Below are 26,177 nucleotides of genomic sequence, written 5' to 3' on the forward strand. Positions count from 1 at the left end.
CAGCAAGGATACTTGCTATCGGTATGTTTCAATCGTGTATCATAAACAATCAAAAATAGTATTATTGAGATTTATGGAGTCGAAACTATCTAAACTTTTATTTTTCTCATTAACGGTACCTTATATTTTGGTTTTATTTGTGTTTACTCAACAAATATGTTTGCGTTTAACCTTATTAACACGCTTATATTAGCTTCCCATGTTTGTTTGTTTGAGAGCTTGTTTGTTTGTTACTTTGTAACTTTTGGATCAAGATTAATATAAATTTCATCCGACAAAGAATTCGAACCTCCGTGTTGGAAACTGAGCAATTCGACAACCTTACCAACTACACATTACAACTTTCGACGAGATGTAGGTATATAAGCATCGAAACCATTATATGAGTGTTGTATCAATTGAATAAATATAGTTTCCAAAAAACATGCTTTCATAGTATATGAAACTAAAAAGTGAGAAATGGGTATAGTTTAAAAAAACTACAAAACACGCTTTTAAAGTACATTTTGGGAATATTGAGTGTAAAAATCCTTTTCTTTTAAGATATTCTACTTTTATAATGTTAACTTTAAAATAGTTTTGAAAGTTAAGATTTTTATTTTAAACCATTTGTTTAACTTTGTTAAAGAATATATTTTTTGCTATTTCCTAAAATAGAGAAAAAAGTTTTCGAGCCATAGGTCATAGAACCAGTTATAAGTTTAAATATAAAATCGAAAATCAAACCCAAAATATATTAAGTTTAGGGAGTAGGTAGCTTTGTTCTCTCCGATCATTAACATTGTAAGGACATACCTTCGAAACTAAGAAAAAAAAAATAAACTTCCAATTCATAACGTGTTTTTTTTTTATAAATACACAGTTACCTTATTCATAATCCCAACAGACATCAAACTAAAACGTTAAAAATGATTTTTAAAATAATCTTTAAACAATAATGAATGAGTATGATTATGAAAAAAGGGTGTGACGCTTTGTTCGATATTTTTCATGAATAGAACTCTTTATTAACAGGTCATTCATTATTATTTTAAGCTTATCTGAAAAATTATATTTAGCTTTTTAATTTAATATGCTTTAAAAGCGCGTTTTTCAGTTTTATATTTATATTTTGTTCACAATAAACATAATGTTACTCAATCAACAAACATAGTCAGTGATCTAGGAATTTCGGTGCTGCTACTGGCACCCTCCACAGAAAATTTCTATTGCTCTTAGAGACCGCGTGATCCGTAATCGCCACCCTCCATGGAGAAATTCGTGGCCATCGTTTTAATCTTATAGACCCGCAAATTTTTATAGAAACGGATCAGAATGAAGCTTTTTTCCGTGTCTCTAAATCTTACCATATGATCCAAAATCACCACCCTCCACGGAAAAAAATCGTGATCTAATGTTGATCTTAGAAACGTTGCGCACTATCAGCAGGCTTAGAATAAGAATCAGAGTATAAATTACGAGATATACATAGCACTATCATCAATTCATTATTACTAAGGTTATTCTTACAACCAAATTATTAATTAATAAATTTTTTGTATAACTAAATGAATGAAAAGAATATATTGGGATTAGAAATGGCATATATGTCAGATTTCATCTGTAGGTGATATTTATCCGTAGATGATATTTGTCCGTGGATAGTATTCATCCGTTAAAGTTCATTATTGTAACACGCATGGCTGAAATTAGAAACACGGATAAAGCTTCATTCGGCTCATTTCTTTAAAATTGTCCGTGTCTCTATGATTGAAATTAAAGTCACGGATTTTTCCGTGGAGGGTGCCAATGAACACTTCGAAGGAATTTACAACTAATCAGTTTTTCCATATTATTGAAATTGAAATGAAAATTGCTTGATTGGTAAATATTAGAAAACTAGTCCGTCAACATATTGTTATCTAATAACTATATTTAAGAAGCAATATTACCGATTGGTTTTTAAAAAACTAGTGAGTAATCCCAATACTGATGTTCTGTTTTAACGAGTTGTAAGATTAGCTTATATTAGGTTACATTTTGTGAAATTATAATGCTTATAATGCATAATATTAACAAACTAACTTGACCTAACCTAGTATTATACAATTACAAAACTGTCTAAATATTGTATTTTTAATCATTTAAAACCTATACTGTCAATTGGTTATAAAAACTTATATGGAATAAAATAGAATAGTGGATACAGATTTTGACTATCTTTTCAGTCAATGATTGGACAATTGGTTAATTAAAAACATTTGACCTTCCTCATGAGGTAATATATATTTTCATTTCACTAGAAAACAACTGTTCTTCTAGAAAACTAAACTATTACCATATATAGATAAAAGTTGAAGGCGTTTTCCATGATATTAGAATGATAACAGGTTCTTCATACCTTCCCAAGATTCTCTACAGTCTTCTGTATGTGGAAATATTTGGAATAAATTCTTCATTCTGTAAGTACTCGGACGTGAAAAGCATGCTGTTGTGGTACATATTTCAACAAAAGCAGCTATCAAAAATGAGAGAATAATAACTAGCAAAGCACTGAGCTTCTGCGGAAACCCAAGTGGTTCTCTGCTTCACGTTGGCGTTGGATATCAATTTGTATTTTTGAGTTCTCAGATTAAAACTCTTCCTTATGAGGACCCGTTCGGCGTGAACAATTATAGTTATACACACTGATATTAATGGGTGAAATCAGTGGTGCTCCATAACAGGGTGTTTATTTAGTAATCTGAAAGATTAATATAAGCGATTTACGATTACATTTTAAAACGAAGTTCTTGTAAACATTGTTGATTAATTAAATAGCATTAAATTGTTTCCAATGATGAAAATTTTTGTAAGCAAAGTTGAAATTTTTTAAATGTTTTAAAATATACCTCTAGCACCGAATGTATTACCATTCGTTACTTCATAAATAAGATCATGAACTAAGAAGTATTACAGCTTGAGCAAATTATATTTAACTCACAATTCGTTTATTAGGAACAGCCAGTAACGGGATTTATTCATAAGAGCTTCGAAGAATTTGAATAGCACCCTGTACATATAATTAACAAAAATAACAAAACTACATCATGTGTTATTATACTCGGAGAATAGTTGCCAAAATGTGGCAAAATTTCCAAGCTTTCGAATACTTCGTCTGGGACTGGTATCAAGTACAATATTAAAATATGTATAAAAATAATTTGAATTTGACCATAATAATTAGTTAAGAATTGCGGTGTGTTAAATTTTGTAATATGTTTTAGAAACTTCAGGCTCATCAATTTCAAAATTCAATATTCAAATTGAAGCTTGATAGAAATATTAATTGAATTGATTCTGGTTTTTATATCACTTTTAATCGTCATTCCCTACATTTCTATTTGACATATTTATACACTTTCACCTTATATAAAATGAAAGTAACCCCAAAACTTTCTGGAATTTTTAAACAACACAATCATTAAAATAAAATATACAACACCAACCAATCAATTGCCTAGTATATTCTATGAATTCCTTGTTTAAATTATGATAAGAAGTACATTGGTCAGTTGAAGAGGTCACAAGTGTTTCCTTGCCACTTTCCCAATAAGAAACCGCTATACCGGAAGTGGTCCCAAACTTCGTTATTTCAAACCCTCTACTAAAAAAAATATATTTCAAAGTTTAAGTGAGTCAGGTCTTATATTTTTGAGATTTGGACAAATAACACTTACAGCTTTCAAATAAAATTCTTGGCAAAAAGTTATATAGGGTGTTCAGAAAATGATGCCGAATTTCGCTATCTAAAAACTTCGAAAACTTAGATTTTTCAAATGGCAACCCCCATTTTTCTATTTACCATTGGATTCTACGCATCAAATTAAGGGGAATTCGTTAGTAAATTCATATATCTCCAATTAACGATTTTTGTCGAACTTTCACAAAACTGAAAGTTTCATGGTTTTTAATTGTTACCTGCCGATGGAGAACAACGAATAACAAAAGTTAACGTATCAAAAATTAAAATACTTTAGTCAATTGGAAAATATTTGAAACCACTACAGTAAGAGGAGATGAACAAAACTGAAAATTGAACTAAAGTAAATGTTCGAAATGGGGCCCCCAACTTCCAAACATTTATTGATACTTATCTCTGATACCTGTTTTGAGTGGCGTTTCGAATTTCTTGCGTCTTCTTGAGTCTTCTTTTGTAGTTAGAGGCGAAGCATACACGATATCTTTTATACGACCCCAAAGAAAAAAAACTAATGGGATGATAACCGGTGAACGGGGAGGCCATTGATGCAGTCCATCGTGTGCTATCCATAGGTCCTCAAAATAAGTCTCTAAAAAGTTATTTACAATCGCATTATAGTGTGGTGAGGCTCCGTCTTGCTGATACCACAGCTGATTCCAATTCAGATTTAGTAAGTCTAAATAATTTTCTAATATTTCTATATATCTGTTACCTAAAATAAACGAAAATTTGAAGTAAAATTCACTCTCAAATTTAATTACTAAGATTACTATTAAAATTTTTGTCATAAAAATGTATACCACCAGCATACTCTCACTTTTTATCGCAGCAAAAACATTGAAATTCCAGTACCCCTGAAACTGTCTTTTACGCAACATGTGAGATTGAATACGGATGGAGCTTGTGGTTTTTATGAATATTTATCTCTGATATTCCCAAATCTCTTTCCTCATCGGTTAATGAATTTTCAGGATACGCTCTGAAGTATCCCAAGACTGTAATTTCAATGGCTTCATTGTCTACGACAGGTTTCAATTTGCTGCACGGTGCAACAAACTAACCGTGGGTTTTACAATAATGAATGAGTCGCGTAAGTGTATCAGGGGTGGGTCATGGTCTATCCGGATATCGCGAACGGAAAGTATCGCAGGCTCGTTTAATAACCCTATCACATTCCCGTATATTAGCAGCAAATTGAAATAATCTTCATTAATAAATCCTAAACGGGACATGATGAACACTTTTGCAACGCTTAAATGTAAAGCTGTCTTTATTGTTTGTTTGTTTGTTGATATGTTAGCTTTTATTTTTTTTTTTTGGTGGCTCCAGACACCCGACAATTAAAAACCATGAAGATTTCAGTTTTTTCAAGTTTTTACAAAAACCGTAAATTTGAGATATATGAATTCACCAACGAAGTTCCCTTAATTTAAAGCGTGGAATCCAATGGTAAAGAGAAAAATGGTGGTTGTTATTTGAAAAAATAAAGTTTTCGAAGTTCGAGAACACTCTATATAAATTTTTGTCAAGGTTTTCACAGATTTCGAAAGCTGTAAGTGTTATTTGTTATTTGACTCACTTAAACTTAGATTTATATTTTTTTAGTGGAGGGCTGCATGTATCCAAAAATTTTTAAAATGTGAAATAATTAAAAAATGGTACCTCATATAATGTTATATTGAAATTTCACGTAGATTGCACATATTTAATAAAAACCATTGGGTCCACTTCCGGTATAACCGGAAGTTTCAGAAAACTGGAGTTATTTTAGCTGAAACGATCATTTCGGAAAACCCATGCAAGCAAATAGTCGCAATATTTTGGACCCCGTATTAGTATTAGTTATATATATATATATATATATATATATATATATATATATATATATATATATATATATATATATATATATATATATAACCGTTTTTACAATTCCCTCCGTTAGCTCGCTAAGTATTCAAGAATATCTGTCAAGTGTGAGTACGGAGTCTTCTCAATAAATTCATATTTAAGCTGAGCACAAATTGCCGTAAACTACTTTCAAAAACATCTCTACGTTTCAAATTATATAATATATGAAAGATTGATTTACTTTGCTTATTTCTAAACTGGAAACTATTCCAAAACGATTCATTTCGATTTTAAGAAGTTTTTAAGAAAGGTTGGTTATCGAGAAACAGAAGTTTATTAATCCATATCGACAAGCGTATGATTGCTTATGTATTCACCGTAACTATCAGCAATATCATATATATATATATATATATATATATATATATATATATATATATATATATATATATATATATAATCTAATTCACGTATATGTCCACAATTATATTGGATAATGGATATATCACTCATTGTATATAAGTATATAAAAACTTTCTCAATGTCAATAAAATACATTACAACTGAAGCAAAGAGAGATATTTGTGTCTTCTGATATCTTTTGTCAACCCAAGACAATTTTTTTCTCCCTTTTATATCTCGATTATGCGATCAACCGAATCTAATAACGAAGTTGGGTGGTGTAATCTTAAAAAAGGGACTGAATAAATCAGAAAAAAAACATAGTTGAAGATAGTTCAAGTTCAAAACATTGTATTACAGTTTGGAGTTCATTTACCTACAGAAAGGAGTTTCAGGATTACTAGTTTATGAAAATTAATTTTTTTATCGGATATCAAGATTTGAAGAAAAATATTACTATAGAAGTTTTTCGTCTGTTTCAGCAATAGTAGTTCTAGAAGGTACTCACAAATTGATTGTTTATCAACTGTTATTTCTTGTTTTTTTTTATAGTTCATTCACATTATTTAGGTATTGCCTCACCACACACGCATAGCGAGGTGGGGCACCATCTGGTTATAGTCAAATATTGTCGTTTGGGACATTGTTATTGTCGTTAAATTTCTAATAAATTTTTTGTTTAAATGTAATGAAAATACTTACTTGGATTTGGAAATATTCGACCCAACTCAAGTATAATACTATTTTCCAATAAATCTCAATATGCCAGACCATTTAAGATACTCAATTCAGTTTTTCGGTATATTGAATGTGGGATTCACGCATCCAATGAGGATTGTTATGTGGCCAGTATCTATAATTATGCCGATTTACGTTCTCATTAATACAAAAAGTGGCAAAACATAGCATTACTTAGAAAAATTTGGATCGTTTATATTGTATCTTGTAATTTTTCCATCATTAGGTCTGTAAACTCTTCACCTCATCTGACAACTCTTGAATCAACTTTACTTTGTATGGATGGAATTTACTATCACGTAAAATTTTCATTACGGATGTTTGCAAAATATCAAGTTCCCTTGATATTTGTCTAGTACTCAAGTATGGATCGTCTTCTAACCGTACACATATCTAAAGATTTGTTTTCAGTTGATGCAGTTTTTCTGCGCTCTGATTTGTTAAAATCTTTTACTGAACCAGTTTCGTCAAACTTTTTTACTAATTTACTGACAGTAGATCTTGTTATGGGGCTTCGGTTGGGATATAAATTATTAAAAATATTATTATCTACGCCTATCACCATAGCCTAATATCATTAAAATATCAAATCGTTCTTTTTTAGAACTATCCATTGTGACTTTCTATAAACTTCAATCATAATAATTTATTAAAACGTTAAATTTGTTATTGTAGCAGTCATAGCCACCTAATGTATTATTTTAACTTCGGCGGCGACTAAGCCCGTCAGAGGCTCGGGAAGACAAATCTGAATGAGGGCCCCCAGCTTTAAAAAATGTTGTTTGACAAGCTTTTTATACAGTTCACATTTGTATTTATAAATAAGTGTTCATGTTTATTTCGTTAAAATCAGTTAAGTGAAATTTGAATTCAACTTAAATTATTTAGGCTAAATAAACATTCTCGTATATACCTACAATATGGAATGGATATGAATGAAGAAAATAAAATACAAATCGACCTACAAAAAAAATAAAATAAATCAAAGATAGTTTTTTGTATTCTTTGTGTTATATGTGTTTTCGTGCCTTCAATTTACGGAACTCCTCAATAACTTCTTTGAAATCGATTTCTTTCAAAATTTTTCTTTTTATTAGCACGGCTAGATTAGCCAGTCGTTCTTGACCCTTGTAGATTGAAGATAATTTTTAATCAGCTTCGAAAAACTCTTCTCACATGATGCAACCGAGATGCAAATGGTCAAGAAGTATTGAAGTATAAGCGATATACTGGGTAAAGATTCACTGAAGTCCCATTTTATTATAAATTGAAGGATTTCTTCCATTTGGCAGCAACGTCCATACTCGTATCTGTGGCTTTTAGATGTCTGCGGCACCTTTTTATTTCTTGGAATTTGGGGCCCCCAAGATCGGAGGCCCGGGCGGGCTGCCCTTTCTGCCCCCCTGTTAGTCCGCCACTGCATTTAGATATAGGGAAAATTAGATGAAATATGATAAGTATTTCTTAAGGATTTTGAAAAGCTAAAAATATACAGGGTAATCTACTTGAAATAACAAAGTTCATTATTTTTCCGGAAAAAAGATAGATCTGTATATATGTAAATGTAAATACAATGTAAATACCACCATAATACCAGCCATATCACAAGACCCCAAGACAAAAATCGTACAAGCCGTTTCCGAGATAATTGAGGCGTTCCATAGATAAAACTCACTCTGTATATTAACAAATACAAAGTTTCTTTTTAATTTCATTTTTTTTCAATACCTTTTTAAACACTGATACCTCAAAATTCTCCACAGTGTCTAATTGAGAATTATAAACTCATTTATGGAAATTTGTATACCTAATAATTATTATGCTGTTTATGTATTTATAAGATAATCACATACGAGAATTTGAGTAATTTCTATCATTGAATACTTCGATGGTTTTTTTCCGAATAGTTACTTAAACTACAAGGGATGTGAGTAACATTTAGTAATCAAGAACGATTTTGCGCCAGAAATAGCGAGGATTGGCAATAAAGTTTAAGACTAGAATACTATACTATAGTATGCTTACATCTTGTGAAGTAAATAAGATTTTTTTTTCCGTAGAATTTATTCTTGAATGTTTATTAATTCAATTCGATACATTGCGCATGAAATTATAGACAGTTCTGGTAGGGTTCTAAAGCATTATTAACATTGTTTTTCTATCCACAACGTCAACATGACGACAAACCTAACCAAAAACTAGGAGAAATTGAAATTATTGATTTGCATAATATCTAAATGGATACAGAAGGATCAGTAAATGTTGCTTGTCTTTCGCTTTTGCAAGAACATCGAGGAAGAGGCATGAAGCAACATAACTTAGCAATACTTTGAGAAGTTGTGCTAAACATTGCTAAATATTGCCACATTAATTTGGAAGAAGAAACGAATAAATGTTTTACCACATTTTGAAGATAATGTTCATAAATCTAATAATGGGAAATGTGCATGTACTTTTTCTATATTTTTAACTCACTTTAACATAGTTATAGCTCGATAGAAAATATATATTCTGTAAAAAAAGTCAACAAAATTTTTAAAATAATATTTGAAGTGTGGGTCAAATTATATTTATTTTGAACTCCATTATTTTTCGCCGTCTTTGGATGTCGTGGCAGTTACTCACAGATTTTGGGTTATAATATCGATAAAAGCCATGGGAAAAACATTTAGAACCGTTTTATTGGTATTGTATTGTGCCAGACTGTAAGTTTTCTGTTGAAGCTTAAAGGCATTTTTTAAGTAGATAAAATACTCGTTTCATATGACATAAATTGTTACTATCCAACCGTGGTAAGCTGACTATAACCCGTCGTGAATTTTTCACCACAATAATGCGATTTCATATTCCAGTATGATTGTGACTGATTCTTTGGTTAAACGCGAAACGAGAATAATCGCCTAGGCATTATATTCGCCAAATTTAGCTACCTGTGATTTTTCTTCATTTCTAAATTAAAAAATCTGCTTCGTTAAACGCGCGATGAGTTCAGTGAAACCATAAAAAGTAATTTTCCAAGGATACTGAAGATCATCTCAATCGATAGGAATCTATTTTGATGACGATATTGAAGCTTTGTATCAAAATAAATAAAAACTTGTTTTTGTTCGATACGGGTTAGATGCTGCCATATGGTTGAGAAAAAGAAGAGCACATCATGTGGATAGAATGGTTGTTCAATGGATAACCAAAATTGTTTTAAGAATTTTCACCAACTAAAGGAACACCAAAATAGCAGATCCCTGTGTCAATTGGGACTTCAAATTGTATTAAAAACACTGTCGTTGCAACTATGCAGAATCGGCTATTTGCTTAATTAAGTGTTAAGTACTCACAAATATTTTCAAATCCTACAATTAAACAAAACAAACGACATGGTTGGTGCTGTAGCTATCTATTTTCACGTCACTAGACTAAGGTGACACAGCAAAAAAATTTTCGATGAAAGGAAAATTTCCGAACGTTTTGAGCTTGGTTTTCTGTGACCTTAAGGGTGCGCATCCGGGGTCCATATCGTTGGGATGATTTTCTCGAGGGTGGCAAACGAAAATCTTGAAAATAATGCGTTCTTTGATTGAATGTTTACGTGTAGTAGTTCCCGTACATTTATATATTTGTTGTGAATCTATTGAATAAATAATTCAGATAAAGAGTTAAAAATTAAATATATACAATCGGGAAGTCTTAAATAATGTTTATAAACAATTGTCTCATGACTGTTTTTCAAGGTTGAGTAGATTTCGTATTCATATAATAAGTATTGTAATTAAAGAATTCTAATTATTAGACAAATAATTACTATCAGTACTGATACAAATTTTCTAAACTCCAAGGAAAAACCTGACTTAGGTCAAGGTTGCTAAGTTGCAAATTCAATTCGTGTTGTTATGAATTATACAAGGAGGTACGGTTTTTGTATCCAAGGAAAGATTCCAAAAATTCGATTCAGCTGAGATGATCCAAATTTTGTAGATTTTGCAATCGTATATATATTCATTTGTTTGTCTTTGGTTTTTTTCCAACTTTCAATTAGTTAAGCTCATTTATTATTTATTCATATTTTTTTATCGTTGAAGTATAATTGTTATCGTTAGACCTATTGTTTCGATATTCACTCCCGGATTGCCCTATAATCTAGTCGCACTTTTGGTTTAAAGGAAAACGGCACAACTACTACCAGTGATGTAGGTGCAAAAAAAGCAGCAAACTTCGTCAAGGAATCAGAGAGAGCATCTCGTCCTCGTTAAGAACACTACAACGCCCTAACGATTCCCTCGATTCGGGCTAACGGCCCACTTTCTACAGATAAGTCTTTTTACCCTTGTGCAGTTCCGGCACTGGTGATAGCAGCTGCCATCCTACACAGGAAGGAATTGGTTTGATTCCTACACAGGGGGAAATAAAAAATTACAGTGGTGAGAAATAGTTTCACTGAGACAGCGAAGCTCTAGAAATTTGCTTATTACAAATTCAAATGTTTTAAGTGCCGGTAATGTAGCAACTACTCCATTTTTAGCTTGTTGGATTGTAGCAGGTGAATATTGAATATCTTTAATTGCTATTTCCAATAATATTGTAAGATCATATTTTTCTGATATCCAGTGCTTCTTATATATTATGTTACATAGAAGCACTTTGATGCCATCTGTGCGTTTGTTATGATTTGATCCAGCTTTAAAGTTATTATCATTACGTATTCCACATTTTTTCAATTTTGGTCTATAGAGACATTGGTAACATATGTTCTGGCTATATATTATATATATATATATATATATATATATATATATATATATATACGTATCATAATTGCAAGCGATTCTATAAATAGAATTTAATTGACAATGTATGATATCAAATATTGCAATTTATTTAGAAGTTGCCATATATATATCTCAATTCTATTATGCTGCTGATTAATATTATTGATAATACAACCTGCAGAAATAAAGGCTTTCATAATAAATAACGTACATACAGATGTGAATAATGTGAATAATTGATTTAATTCACATTTTTTTTCAGTTTGTGTACTCTGAAGGTGCTTCGATAAATAGACATTATTTCTCAAAAACACAAAACCGCCATTCCACAGAATTGCTGATCAAATATTTACAAACCAATTGCGCCTCTCTAAATATAAGCGAGTTTTAAGTGTTAACGATAAAGCAAACAAATGAATTGATTCTTTCGAAAGGAAAATGTTTATCCAGACCTAATCGATGCCCTAAATAGTGCGACAAATGTCGGCAACAAGTTGTCTTTAGGAAATACGAGTGAGAAATGAAAAATGTAAAGATTACTTTCAATTTCAGATATTAGAGTGTCGAATTATGAATACGATGTTCTAATTTTCTAGTTTTATGTTTCTGTATATATAAAAACACATAAGTATTCCGGAGAGTGTCACCGTTCAGCATGTGAAAATGGTTATTTAAGCAACAAGTGAATAAAGTAATACTTATATTTTACGAGTAGGAAGGTTTGACCGGGTAATTTCTACGAGTGAAAAAAAGTTACTTTATTCACGAGTTTCATACAAAATTCTTTTTAGGACTTGAAAAAACTCAACAAAACTCATTTCAATTTTTATTTTGTAATAGTAATATTGAAAGTACAACTGTGAGCATTATTAGTTTGAAGTGAAGAAGAAGTTACATTACTATTGGTATTTGAATTGGTAACATTTAACGAGTTCAAAAGAATAACATTGTCTATAGTTGTATTAGTACTTATTGTATTGTTAGTAGGATCGTGAATAGGGATGGCAACAATATATCGATAAATTTTATATATCGATATATTTATATCTATACATGAATTGCGATATATCGCGATATATATCAGTAATTTTAAAAATATATCGAAAATTATTATAAGATAACCAACATCGCCGCACACTCACTGCCATTTAGTACTACCGTGAAGAAGTGTAGGTTACAACCCGACGTTGTTGCAGTAGGGAACCAAACACCAAAATTGTCACTTGAAGACGCCTGATATTTAGCTAATTAGGTTTTTCCCCGTACAAAGTTGATAAATATTTGTGATAAATACGCCAGCAATTGTTTTTTCGATAATACCACAGTTTTCATCTACTTTTTCACAGAGATACAAACGTATTCATTGTGAAAAGCGAAAACAGTGAAAAGAGTGGATACAAACAATGTATTTGTTTATCGTTCGTTAAAGTAAAAGTGGCTCCACCGCGAAGTAATATTTGGAAATATTTTCAAAAAGTTAGTGACAAAAATGCTAAATGCAGCATATGCCTATAAGTTTTGAACACTTCGGGAAACACAACAAATTTACAAACACATTTGAAGCAAAAACATTCATCTATTTTGAAACACTTAACTGATGACGGATTTGATTACGATGACCCACAGACATCTAAGAAAAGAAGCAAACTGTTGGAAGTAGTCCTACACTAAGCCAAGATGAGGTAAAGCTTGATATGATTTATTTTGTCTTATTTAACATTTAAAATTTGCAGGGAAAGTTAAATCTGCAATATAGAACTCACCATTCTTCAACTTCAACTATAACAAATTCGGAATTTGAGTAAGATCCAGAACCAAGTACTAGTGCAGGAAATACAAACGTGAGTTCGGGATTCCAGCAGACTACAATTTCGTCTACATTCAAAAACATTGCATTATACCAAGGTACATTTTTTATCTACAATGCATCACCTTTTGTGATTTTATTTCTGTTTCTTTTTAGACGGTGGCTCTAAAAATATGAAGGTGACGGATGCAGTAGTGAAATTTATTGTCCAGGACAATTTTCCATTCAGTACTGTGGAAAAAAGGGTTTTAAGGCCTTTATGAAGCATATAGTACCTCTTTACATAGTACCAACTAGAAATACAATAAAAAACAATGTGGATAAGAAGTTTGAGGTGATTTCAACAGCTTTTAAAAATATCTTGAAGAAATGTAAGTATTTTACCATCACTACCGACATATGGACTGCCGATATGCAAACTAAAAGCTTCATGGGTCTTACTGTCCACTTTGTCTACGATACAAAGTTAATATCAGCAACAATTGGCATTGTGGAGTTAACACAGTCTCATACAGCAAACTATATTGCTTCAAAATTAGGCGACAGTCTTGAAATGTGGGGAATTGATTCTAATAATATTAGAATATGCTGTAGTGATGGACAATGCAGCCAATATGGTTAAAGCCATACATGACAAATTTGGAAAGAATCGGCATATCCCGTGCTTCGCTCATACTCTTAATTTGGTTTGTGAAAATTCACTAATAAATACAGAAGGTTTAATGACTATTATTGATAAGGTACCATCAATAGTAGTATGGTTTAAACGAAGCGTTAAAGCTAGTGACCAACTCAGAAAAATTCAAATCGAAAAAGGAACTTTAGAAGGAAACATTAAAAAAATGATTCTTGATGTTGAAACGCGCTGGAATTCTACTTATTATATGATAGAAAGGTTTCTACTTCTGTGTCCCATAATTAACAACATTTTAGTATCTGATATAAACGCTCCAGACCTATCACAGCAGCTGAAGTGGAACATTTGAAAGAAATATGCAAATTTTTACGCCCACTAGAAAAAATGATAGTGGCGATTAGTGGTGAAAATTATCCAACAATAAGTAAAATAATACCGATGATCGACTGTCTAACAGAGCAGTACAAAAGTTATTCGCCGTTGTATGAAGTAGGTGAACAATTAAAAGCAACTTTATTGTGAGAAATTAAAAGAGATTCGGTGCCATCGAGAGATCTTACCTACCAGCTATTTCCACAATACTGAATCCTCGATTTAAACAAATAAATTTCAGAGATCCTCAAGCTCTAGGAAATATAATTGATCAAATCAAAAACGAAATTGCAACTTTTGAAAATATCTCTTTATCATCGGAATCTTCCGAAGAAGGAAACAGTGACGAGGATGATTTTGATTTATGGGAACACCATAAAAAAAGGCTGACGCCAAAAAAGGAGGAAGAGTCAGGTCAGGAAACGACACCGAATTGGCTAAATATTGGAGCTTGCCAGTAAGGAATTTAAAGGATGATCTTCTCCAAACCTGGGATGAAATGAAAAAGGAATATCCCTGCTTATCCAAGTTGGCCGATAAATATTTTTGTGTGGTGGCATCCGTGACATCCGTACCGAGTGAGCGGCTATTTTCCAAAGCTGGAGGCACCGCTACTAAAAATAGGAACCGTCTCACGGAAAAAAGACTGTCCAAATTATTATTTTTGAGTTCGTTGCCACAAGAATTAAATTTGTTTTGATTTTTAATCTTTTCAATAATATATATATATATAATATATATATATATATATATATATATATATATATATATATATATATATATATATATATATATATAAATATGTGTGTTGTGTATCATAGATATTTTGAAAACATAAGTGTCATTAACTTTATAAATGCTTCGATATATATGTATAACGATATATTTACATCGATATATATTGGGCATCGATATATTTCATTCGATACATCATATGATCGATATATCGATAAATTTACATTTTTGCCATCCCTAATCGTGAACGTTTACAATGTTGCTTTAAGTCGAACTTATTGATCCCTTATATATATTTTCACTGCGGTATCCATTTTGTTTTTTACTGAGTCGTCTACGTAACCCTCTGCAACTGTGTTGGATTTCCATCCAACACAGAGACAACGAAGAGAGTCGAAATGTATGTACACTGTAGTTTTTTGGATTGCGTAAATTCAAATATGTCGCGATAAGGGAATTTTTGAAAAGGTATCGATACTCACAGCTTGAGGGTTTTGCATTTTCCAAATCTGTACTGCAAAAAGAAATGATTTGTTTTGAAATTTACAGGTACTGTGATAATTAAAATATTTCCGGTATTATTAATATCGTTACCATTCATTTTATATCAATCCTCCCTGGGCAGAGCTCCTGCGATTCCGAATATTTAAACAACCTGATGTTACAAATAATATTTATTAAATTTTTTTGCTGTCATGAGAAGAAACTTAATTAATTAATTAATTTCTTCATGGGCAAATGTCTTAGATTTTTTGGCTCTATAGCCAACTGATTTATTTTCCAAATATGCAATGAGTTTCCAGTATTTACCGATGTCTACGTCGTTATTTACCATTAGGTTGCCTTCCAGTTTTGAATAAGTCGACCGAAGTGTTGAAGACCTCTACGTTTTGGATATAGTTTCAAAGTAAGCTAATAACACTGTTTCTGTAGAGCTGTTTAATACGCCAAGATTCATAGTCACTGCAGTTGCCGATTCAACAAAATCTTCTGGTGTGCACTTTAAACTTCCTTCACTATTACTCTCCATCCCTAATAATAATATACACTCCTTTTAATTAAACACAAAATGGATTTTCTTGAACGAATATCAAGAAATAAAAATGTGACAGTGTATCGAAGAAACGAATTGATATGAGAAAGAATGCGTTCACAGTCCATTACATTGATAAAACAATTTTATGATTTCCTTAAAAAATGACACGTTACGGCACTTTTTTTAATGCAAAAGCGTGAAAAAATGAGCCGTTACAGTACTTTTTTTCACGCTTTTTGACCGATTCACAAATTACATTCTTTAAGAATCAAATGAATGAAAAAAACGTGAAAATATTAACGGACGTAGAAAAAAGTACTTTATCTAATTCCGCTATCAAATGTGACACTTTAAGTTACTTCTTGACGTCACATTTTTCATAACCTTCATATATCAGTTGAAAACGACATTATTAAAGACACAGTTATTTGAAGTAATTCCATTTTCTGGGTGAATATTCTTTCGAACTGTTAATTTTATTTGAAGCTATTATATCCACATCTATGCCAGGGGCTTGGCCCAGAATGTTTTCTGAATTTCTTCTCTTATTCTCTAATGAACTCTCAATATAGCCTTCGGCTGCACTGCTGCATTTCCATCCTCCTTGTTGCTTTATTTTCAGAATCTCCGCTCCTGAGTCTGCCAGGAGCAAAACTGAAACAATGTCTTGTCTATCCTTTAACATTAGATAAACCCAGATACTGATCGATCTTTGCTGGTAATTTTCCAATGGTATTTATGGCCACGGGATGTATGCCACATTTTCCGTTATAATATCGCACAAAAAATTTGTCGTGCTTTACACCAGGAGGTTTTGCTTTCTGGAATTGTAATTTTAAGAAAAATGCCAAATCCGAGGATATCCTCCTCGTATGAACGTCAATTGAGCCTTCCTGTAGATTCACGCAATCACTATTATCATTGCGACCCAAGGAATAGATTTATTTAATAATCAATTATAAACATATCTTCTAGAAATCTTTCTACATTCTCTTTCGTCAAAATGTATGATTTTTTGCATGGTATACTGCTGACCATCTCTTCAGCCAAGCCAAAAGCATAGTGTACTTCTTGATATCGACACTTTTGCGCACGGTGAGTTCAGATCTCAGCATTGAATTTGTAGTCTACAAAGTCAGCGCCTTTAATGTTTCTAAATTCTCAATATAAGCAAGAAGTACCTTTTCGTTGATGTTCTTTATATTTTTCAAATTGTGCGATTTTTCAAATTTTTCGTAGGCCAGGGGTACCCACTTCTTGGTACCCACTTTTCAGGTATTAAACTACTCAATCAGCATTTACTTCAAATGAAATGTCTGATTCGCTATCTGAAGATATTTCAAGTAATTAATTCTCACTTGTTTTGACTTATTTTGAAAAATCGTTGTTTGCTTCTATAGTAACAATACTTCTAACTCAAATATGGCGCTTATTTTGGCAAATATTACTTGTTGAACAATGTCGCTCTTTTCATTACTAGTTTCGTACTAAACTATTTCATTATTCTATTAAAATTTATTACTTATACAACTGTTAGAAGTGAGATGATGATAGAAGATGTATCTTTAAAACCATCAAGACGTGTTCTAATGTGTGTTTTGGAAAGATTGTGCAGTTACTATCCTCATACTTATTAAAAATAATTTTTTTATAGTTTGCATTATATCTAAAGTTTACTAGCAAGTTGGGTATTACTGTACATAGATAGTAGTTTATTTTTAGTGTTTCTTCATTCGCATCTTAAATTATTTTATAAATTGATATCATATGTTAACTAAAATAATGAAGATGGGAGATGGTACAGTTGGTGTCTCTGTTTGCTTTAATGTTGAATCCGTACTTTGTATCATGGAGTAGATAGGGGATTCATTGCAAGGCAGAACCACAACGGACTCAGGGAGTCGCCCTGGTATATTCCCCTACGAATTGGTATGTCGTCAGTACTGAGGGAATTTGGACCGATTTGAAGATGTAGGTTCGTTCGCTATTTCTTCATCGTTGTTGAAAGGAAGCTTACAATAGTTGGGTGAAATTTATAAATCCGCAAGTTTTATGGAATAATCACTTTTACTTTTTTATTTTATACTTAGCGACAAGTTGTCACATTTTATTCATATTCCCAAGTAATTACTCCAATATTTATAATTGGATATGGCTTTATTTTTTTTTTCAAATATCCTCCATTAAGATCAATAGACTTTTGCATGCTTTCGAACCTATTGTCAAAGTATTTTTTTTCATTTCAATGGAGGTACCTCTAAAACATATAATCACTGCTTCTTCGGGTGTAGATAAGCTTTGACCTCGCATTTCTCCGTGTTCCATCGCCTGTACGATATTTACTTTGGAAAGCTGCACATTTCCGTTCATAACAATGCCTTTCTCGATTTGTAGAGTCTTGCACTTAGACAGTCCAAACTCCATATGTATATCCATATAAAGAAGATGGGAGATGGTACAGTTGGTGTTCAATGGAGGTATCTCTAAAACATATAATCACTGCTTTTTCGGGTGTAGATAAGCTTTGACCTCGCATTTCTCCGTGTTCCATCGCCTGTACGATATTTACTTTGGAAAGCTGCACATTTCCGTTCATAACAATGCCTTTCTCGATTTGTAGAGTCTTGCACTTAGACAGTCCAAACTCCATATGTATATCCATATAAAGAAGATGGGAGATGGTACAGTTGGTGTTCAATGGAGGTATCTCTAAAACATATAATCACTGCTTTTTCGGGTGTAGAAAAGCTTTGACCTCGCATTTTATATCTATCTATATATCTATGTTTTCAATGTTCGGAAACGTTTTTCTTTGAGCCAATGTGTGAGAGTTCACAATCGTGGTGGAGAATGATCTGTCTTCTACGGTTGGTTAATATTAGATTTGTGTAACATGTTTTTGATTACTTCAAAATTTGTTATTAAATTGAACAGCATGATATTGGAGTAATTATGTACATAACCCCATGAGGATACCATTATTTAGATTGAAACTAAACATTCGGATTCCAAAAGCCATATAGAAGTAGTTGGCTGATTTCCAAGGTGATCTCCGTCGAGTGAATTATTGAAATTAGTTTTATGCTCTCCTCAAATGATTTAGTTCTAATAAATATTAATAAAACAAGTAGCTGTCAAATTTATACTGCCATATAATGATTTATTTTCAATTTCTTTTTTTTATATAATAATTCAGTGACTATTTGAAATAACAATACCGGTCTAATAGCGTACTAAAAATTTCATCCATTGTAAACTACACTGGAATAATTTTTACGTTAATTATGTTTTATTTATTCTTCACAATACTATAAAACTGTTTATTTCTTAGAAAAATAACCTTAGGTCTTGATTAATAAAAAACATTTTACTTTACAATAAACAATAATATAATCCGTATCAGCTATTCATGTTTACACTTTATTCATAATACTCTAGAAATATTATTCTTGGCGTGAATCTTGACACAATGGTAAAAAAACATTGTGAACATACACATTTGTCAAGTGTCAGTGGACAAAAAATAGATACTACGCTGTTACCTCAATTAAACCCCAACGAATTTAGGCAATACTCTAGCAAGGGGGTGAGAAGGGTGTATTTGGCAGCGGAGTTGTTTGATTCGATGGAGCGAATCACATAGAGGGCTTGGAGGACATTTAGATGTCCTGGGATTTGGGTTATGTCTGTATTGACATAAACGGTGTTACTGGGCTGAATCTACAGTTGTATTGGCAGTACCTGATAATGCAGATCAAAAGTTGTTTGAGGAGACAATCGGGTAGACGTTTGCTCTATATTCGATTATGGGGCAGATGTATATTTTGTACATATAAAGTAAGGGGAAGGGGTGGGTTTGTCAAAATTTCCCTCCGAACGCCTTGGTGAGACTTGCTTTTGTACTCTGTTTAGAGTATCGTTCAGATCGGCCGCCCTACTGAGAGTGTAAGCGAATTTCACTCCCAGATAGACGACTTCATTGCGGATGTCAAGCTTCTCTCCCCGGTAAGTAAACGAGAAATTGAAGCGTTTATAAAAAGGCAAACGGTTGTCATCTAACTACACTGTATTTCAACAAGAAAAGATAATAATTGTAAAGGAAAATGTTTGCAAATCGCAAAATTTTGAGTATTGTTAGTGAAAAGGAAGCGGTCTATTTTCGATTGCGTTAACATGAGAGTGTTTAAAGAGTAGATACTTGTGTTCCTACAAACAGAACATAAGAAAGCATATACTATTTCTGATTAAAAGTTTTCTCTCTCTAAATATATAGCTAGATATTTTATTATGTATAACACCAAATAATAACAGAGCTAAAATAAAATACGAGGATGTATTGATATCTAGTTAGCCTAGACCATTTCCATGCATAAACAAAATATTAAGTTACCACAGCAACGAACAATAACTTATTAGAAGTGTCAGTGTAAAGTTTGACGTCAAAAAAGTAAACCAGAGTCACGTAATAAATTAAAAGAAAAAAGATGTCCACCGAAATTGTGAAAACCGAGTATCGAGCTATCCTCAATTACCTGTATTTAAAAGGGTTAAAAGGAAAGTAGATTTACGAAGATATGCTTAATACTCTTGGTGATCAATGTCGTTTGTATGCGACCGTAAAAATGTGGACTGCAAGCTTCAAAAGAGGTAAATTTTCCATTTGTTGGTTGATGACCGATCGGGAAGGCCAATTTTTGTGTCAGTCTCCGAATATATCGATGCAGTTCATGACATGATTTTATTAGACCGTCAAGTTGGGCTAAAATGGATATCTGAAACACTGACTATCTTATACAAATGTTACCAAATGTTTAATTGTTGACCAAAAGCGTACAAGGGTAGAAGCATCGCGTTCGACCTGTGCTCGATTAGAAAACGATGTAGACTTCTTAAGCCGAATTGTTACTATGGATGAGACTTAGTTACATTTCTACGATCCAGAAACAAAGCAACAATCGATGGAATGGCGACACTCTGGTTTTTTTTCCAAAAATCTGCTGGAAAAGCTTTTGCTTCAGTTTTTTGGGTTTGCCATGGAGTAATTATGATTGCTTTTTTGGATAAGGGTAGAACAATAACTTGAGATTACTATTCGACATTACTGATTACTCTACGGGAAAAAATTATAGATAAAAGACGCGGAAAACTATCCAAAGGTGTTGTGTTTTTGTAGGACAATGCCCCTGCACAGAAATCTCATGTTGCTATGCAAAAAATTAGTGATTTAAGGCTTGAATTAATAGAACACGTCCTTTATTCACCAGATTTGGTCCGAATATCATCTCTTTCCTCAACTGTAAAAAAGTTTGAAAGGTCGTAAATTTTCTTTCAACGAGAAGGTAATAAAAGCTGTAGAGGTCTGATTTGTAGAGCAAGAAGAAACATTTTTTTTTAAGTTCTATAGACGTTGCAGGTTCGCTGTAATAAATGAATTTTGAATTTTTATTTGGTTCTATAGTAGGATAAGCTTGAAATTTTTCAATATATCCTCGTATATTCATACCAGGTGCATGTGCGTTATATCACACGTATTATATATAATGACATTATACGGGTCACGTGAAAAATGATGTTATGAAGTGACGATAAATCGACGTTTGCGTTCACTTCACGTGATAAACGAAATATCACCTAATACGGGATTGAAAAAGATGAAACCGTGCTATCTGGGAAGATTAAGTAGTACTTGTCGTTTGTAATTTATAACACACTATTAGTTTATTAGTTTTGATACATACGTCATTAGATCTGGAATTTACTAATGTTGGTGACTAAATTCGATTTTAATTTGTGATACTTTAGATTTACTAATAGTAGTGGAACATTTTTATGGTATGGTTATGCTTACACATACTTACGTAGGTAAACTCATTAATTCAAATATTATTCGATATAACTACTGATTTATTACTAGCCCGTAGATAATCAAATTATATGCGAGATTTGTAATCAAGTGCAGCGGTTGTGGAAATAAATATCTAACTTTAAAGTGAAAAATCAAATTCATTAGAACAAACTGTCTGCTAAACTTTACGCCTTATACCAGGATGGTCCCTGAAGTACCTGGCTCAACAAAGAAAACACAGAAGTTTTGGAAAAAATATATTTATTTTTCAACCTAATCGTCTTTAAGCTCCATACGCTTTTCCTAGAGATGTGATAAGCTAGATATCCTTTTTATAATAAGAATCGTCAAACTTCTCAAAATAGCCATTAACTACCGACATCACCTCTTTATTGTTGGAAAATTTTTGATCACCGAACCAAATTTTCCAAGTCTGGGAACCGAAAATGATTCGAGAGGGCTAAATCCGAATAGGGTACATAATGTTGCATTTCAATCTCTAATTCAATAAATTTGGCCTATGCAATAATGGATGTATCATTTGGTGCATTTTCTTGATAAAACAACACTATCTTCTTAGCCAAACATGGCCGTTTTTGTTTGATTTCTTTGCTCAAACGTTGCAATAAGTTTGCATAATACTTGCTATTGATAATTTTACCTTTTTTATCACAGAAGCTTCTCAAAAGACGACGCTATGACCTTGTCGGCAGATGGAAAGGTCTTTGTCTTCTTTGAAGTCGGTTCTCTCTTTCAGTAATGTGTTTTGATTGTTTTCTTGTTTCGAGTGTGAAGTGATGGACCAACGCTTCATCCATGTTATGAAACGTCACCAAAATTGGCTTTATTGCTAAACACTCGATCTTTAAGACGCTGTTTTTATTCCATTGTGAGAAAACGTGGCACAGCTTTTCATGTCTAAATTTCCAGTTAATTTGCGATGTAACGCACTTTATGAAATGCCCACAATGTCGGCTAGCTCGCGCACATTCAGTCCACGATCATTCAGTACCGCTTTGTGGATTTTCTGGAGCCGTCACCTCATTTGGTTGACTACTGTGAAGCAATTTCTTATACATTGTCTTGCATCATGTCAAGCGGCCTTAAGGGCACAAGTTGTAACACGACATTAACAGAGAAACACAAAACATTGTAGTTGTCGCAATTCTGTTACCTATGCCGGTAACAAAATAAAAATATTTTCGGAAACATCTATTGCCACCAATAAATATAGCACCACTAATCAATAAGTATTTTGGAAGATTTGATAGAAAAATTGTTTATGCGATTCCCTATGAAAATATTTACAAAACGAGATGAATAAGGATTCACAAAAAACGAGAGAACCAGGGAATTCTTAAGTATCTAAAAAATGTATTTCGCTATTAAAATGATTAAATTTTTTATGTATTTCAGACATTCAACAATTGGTTGTTAAAAAGTTAACATAAGAGGGACATATATGTTATTCTCCAGATGATATTGATTGGTAAAAAATATCAAAAAAATCATATGAGAACTATCAGGATCTGAATACGGTGTATAAAAACGCTACGTGCGAAATTTTAACTGTTTGTGGAAATATTTGGGCTACTCAAAAAACTAGTCAGATTCCTTTAGAAAAGATAAAAATTTGCAAAGCTATGCCACACTTATTTCTAAAAGGGATAGTTTATAAGCCGTGCGGGACACAATCTCTAAAATAAATAAATAAAAAGAAGTTGTTAATCATTTTTCAAAAAAAAAAAAATAATTTATACCTAATCTTCTTTTCTACAATTCACGATCAATTGTATTGTACCCAACAGGACAACAATATTAAAGAAAAACATATTCGATTAAAATTATTATTAGTAAACCTAAACTAATACTCAATACTAAAAAGAGCACAAGTAAAGCACTCTTGGTATTTATGATTCCCGATAGCAATCTTGCCGCCAAAATGGTGCAAATGCTTTTACATTTCATCAGAGAACGAAAAATATTCTTATTTATGGAAAATATGGAAATACACATCAAAAACATTAACTGTATTTATCAAAGGCACCAGAATTGTAGTTCTAATGAGCAATAAATAAATAGTTCGTTACTTAACAAATTACACAGTTTGCACGTAGTGCTAGTACCAGTTCTTCTTTTAACCAAGATATGAGAAGGGTTCCTCCAATATCCTGGTGGTAATCTAAAGAGCTATACTTAACATCTTAATAATAATGCATCATTCACCTTCGATGTAATATTTATGTGCATTTACTTCTGGAATGGGGTACTTTCGTTTTGCATTTCCAATTATCATTTTTCCAAGCTTTACGAGCAGTATCGTGGGTGTCGAGCCATGCTTAAACCATATAATAGATTTGTCTTCTTACATTACGATACTCCCGAATTTTTTTTATATATTCGTTTCTTCACTTTGTCAAACGACTACTTTCTATAACTCTTTGCTTTACTGTTTTATATCTAAAACCATGTTTCTCTGAAAATCTTCCAAGTGCTCATACTTCTGCAAGAATACCTTGAAGATTTGATACTATGTTTGATCCATACTGTAGATTGTGTCGTATATAAGAGTTGAACTATCAAAAACCTATTAAAAAGGAAGTTTTTGTCGAAAACACTGTTTTCTTGTAAGCATCCTTTCTGGAAATTCCTCGATTACAAAGTCGGTTGGTTGAAATCGGTTAAAGTCACTTTTTGAGCATCTGTTGATAGATGTAGCTGTTTCTACTGTTTGGTCTCACTGTGTGCTAAACTCTACTAGGTCGTTTACCGAATCTGTTAATCTACTTGTTAATGGTTGATCTTGAAGCCACGGTTGCTACATACTTTATTTTTTACAAAACGTTTATTTAAGAATAATTTAACCTTTAGCACACTGCAAACTTGCAGAGCTAATACCTATTACTGACTTAGAATCGTAAACTCTACCTAATTATTATGAAGAAAATATTTCGATTTATGTATTATACACTATTTACGATCATTATTTTTTCAGTTTTATTCGATTTGGTAACCAGTTTTATTTGGGAATTCCAAAGGATTAATTTTGCGGACCTGGATAAGTGATATTCAGTGATATTCGCTATTATAAATAGTGTAGAATAGGCTTTTTGTAACATGAATCTAGAACAAAGTGCTTTCAAGGATAAAAACGAATAGGTTACAACCTTATGTTGAAAGAGTAATTAGTGACTACCAGTGTGGCTTCAGATTAGAAAGGTCTATGATGGATCCGATTTTTAGTACCAGCAATGTTTTGGAATAGTTTATCAAACAAAACATCAAACTATTTCATTTCTTTATAGATTTTAAACAAGCGTTATGATTGTATAAAAAAAATTGTACTATATTTTAAATTATTTTCTAGTAACTGAAAACATAATATGATTTATTAAAATGTCTTCGAAAGTCACAGGCACTAAAGTTAAAATACAGGGAAAGCTCTCAAGAAATTTTAGATTCAACACGAAATTAAGACAGGGCGTCAACAACTTTTTTTAACTTTCGTTAAAACAATTCTCAACGGAACTCTACAAATTTTTGCATTGGCTGATGATGTAAACTTGATGTCAAGAACAGAAAAATGTCTAATTGAGAGCTTCAGGGGTTAGAAGGAACAAGCATGAAATGAAGAACTTTTAATAAACAAAATAAAACTGGATATACAGTGATGAACAGAGCCAATAAATACTGAACTTCGTTTTAAGAATCTTGGCTTGATCATAACCGAAAGAAAATAATTGTATCTGAAGATAGAAGCTGGATTGACTGCTGGCAATCGATTCTTTTGTGCAATGATTACGTTACTTAAATTTTTTCTACGGGAAAAAGTGCTTATTACTATTGAAAGGAAAATAGACTTCACACAGAAAAATACATAGTAAACGTTATAAAAGTTAAGACATCTGGAGCGAATGAATGCAGAGCTGGTAGCAGAGAAGATTTAGAAAAAAAAAAGAAGGATGGAAATCTTAAAAGTGGATGTGTAATAAAGGAAACCAAGGTCCTCCGTGTACCTTAGAGCCAAGGTTTGACTATGTATTGATAGACAGTGAGAAATCTTTATCAGTTGGAAGGTTGGAAAGGCAGACCAACCAATGAAATAAGATTGATACACATATCTTAGACATATTTTGAAAAGTAGGTGATATAAAACTCTACAATTTATTTTGATCGCTGAGTCGACGTTTGTAGGGTAGTTGGGCGAAGACAGTCTTTTTGTTTAAATGATACTGAGAGTATTAAATATTATATCATTAACTCCAGTACA

General features: G+C 32.1%; 1 protein-coding gene and 1 long non-coding RNA gene across 3 annotated transcripts in view; one reads left to right on the forward strand and one right to left on the reverse strand.

Annotated features, from left to right (window-relative positions):
• LOC130891551 (octopamine receptor beta-2R-like) overlaps positions 1-26,177 on the reverse strand; it is a 201,003-nt gene that overhangs the window by 69,650 nt on the left and 105,176 nt on the right. The window lies entirely within an intron of this gene.
• On the forward strand, positions 13,262-24,955 carry LOC130891561 (uncharacterized). Its single transcript, XR_009058919.1, has 3 exons — positions 13,262-13,380; positions 13,439-13,653; positions 24,903-24,955. It is a non-coding gene; the product is annotated as an uncharacterized LOC130891561 (long non-coding RNA).

This window comes from Diorhabda carinulata, chromosome 3 (assembly GCF_026250575.1).
Source record: "Diorhabda carinulata isolate Delta chromosome 3, icDioCari1.1, whole genome shotgun sequence".
In the NCBI taxonomy this organism is placed as follows: domain Eukaryota; kingdom Metazoa; phylum Arthropoda; class Insecta; order Coleoptera; family Chrysomelidae; genus Diorhabda; species Diorhabda carinulata.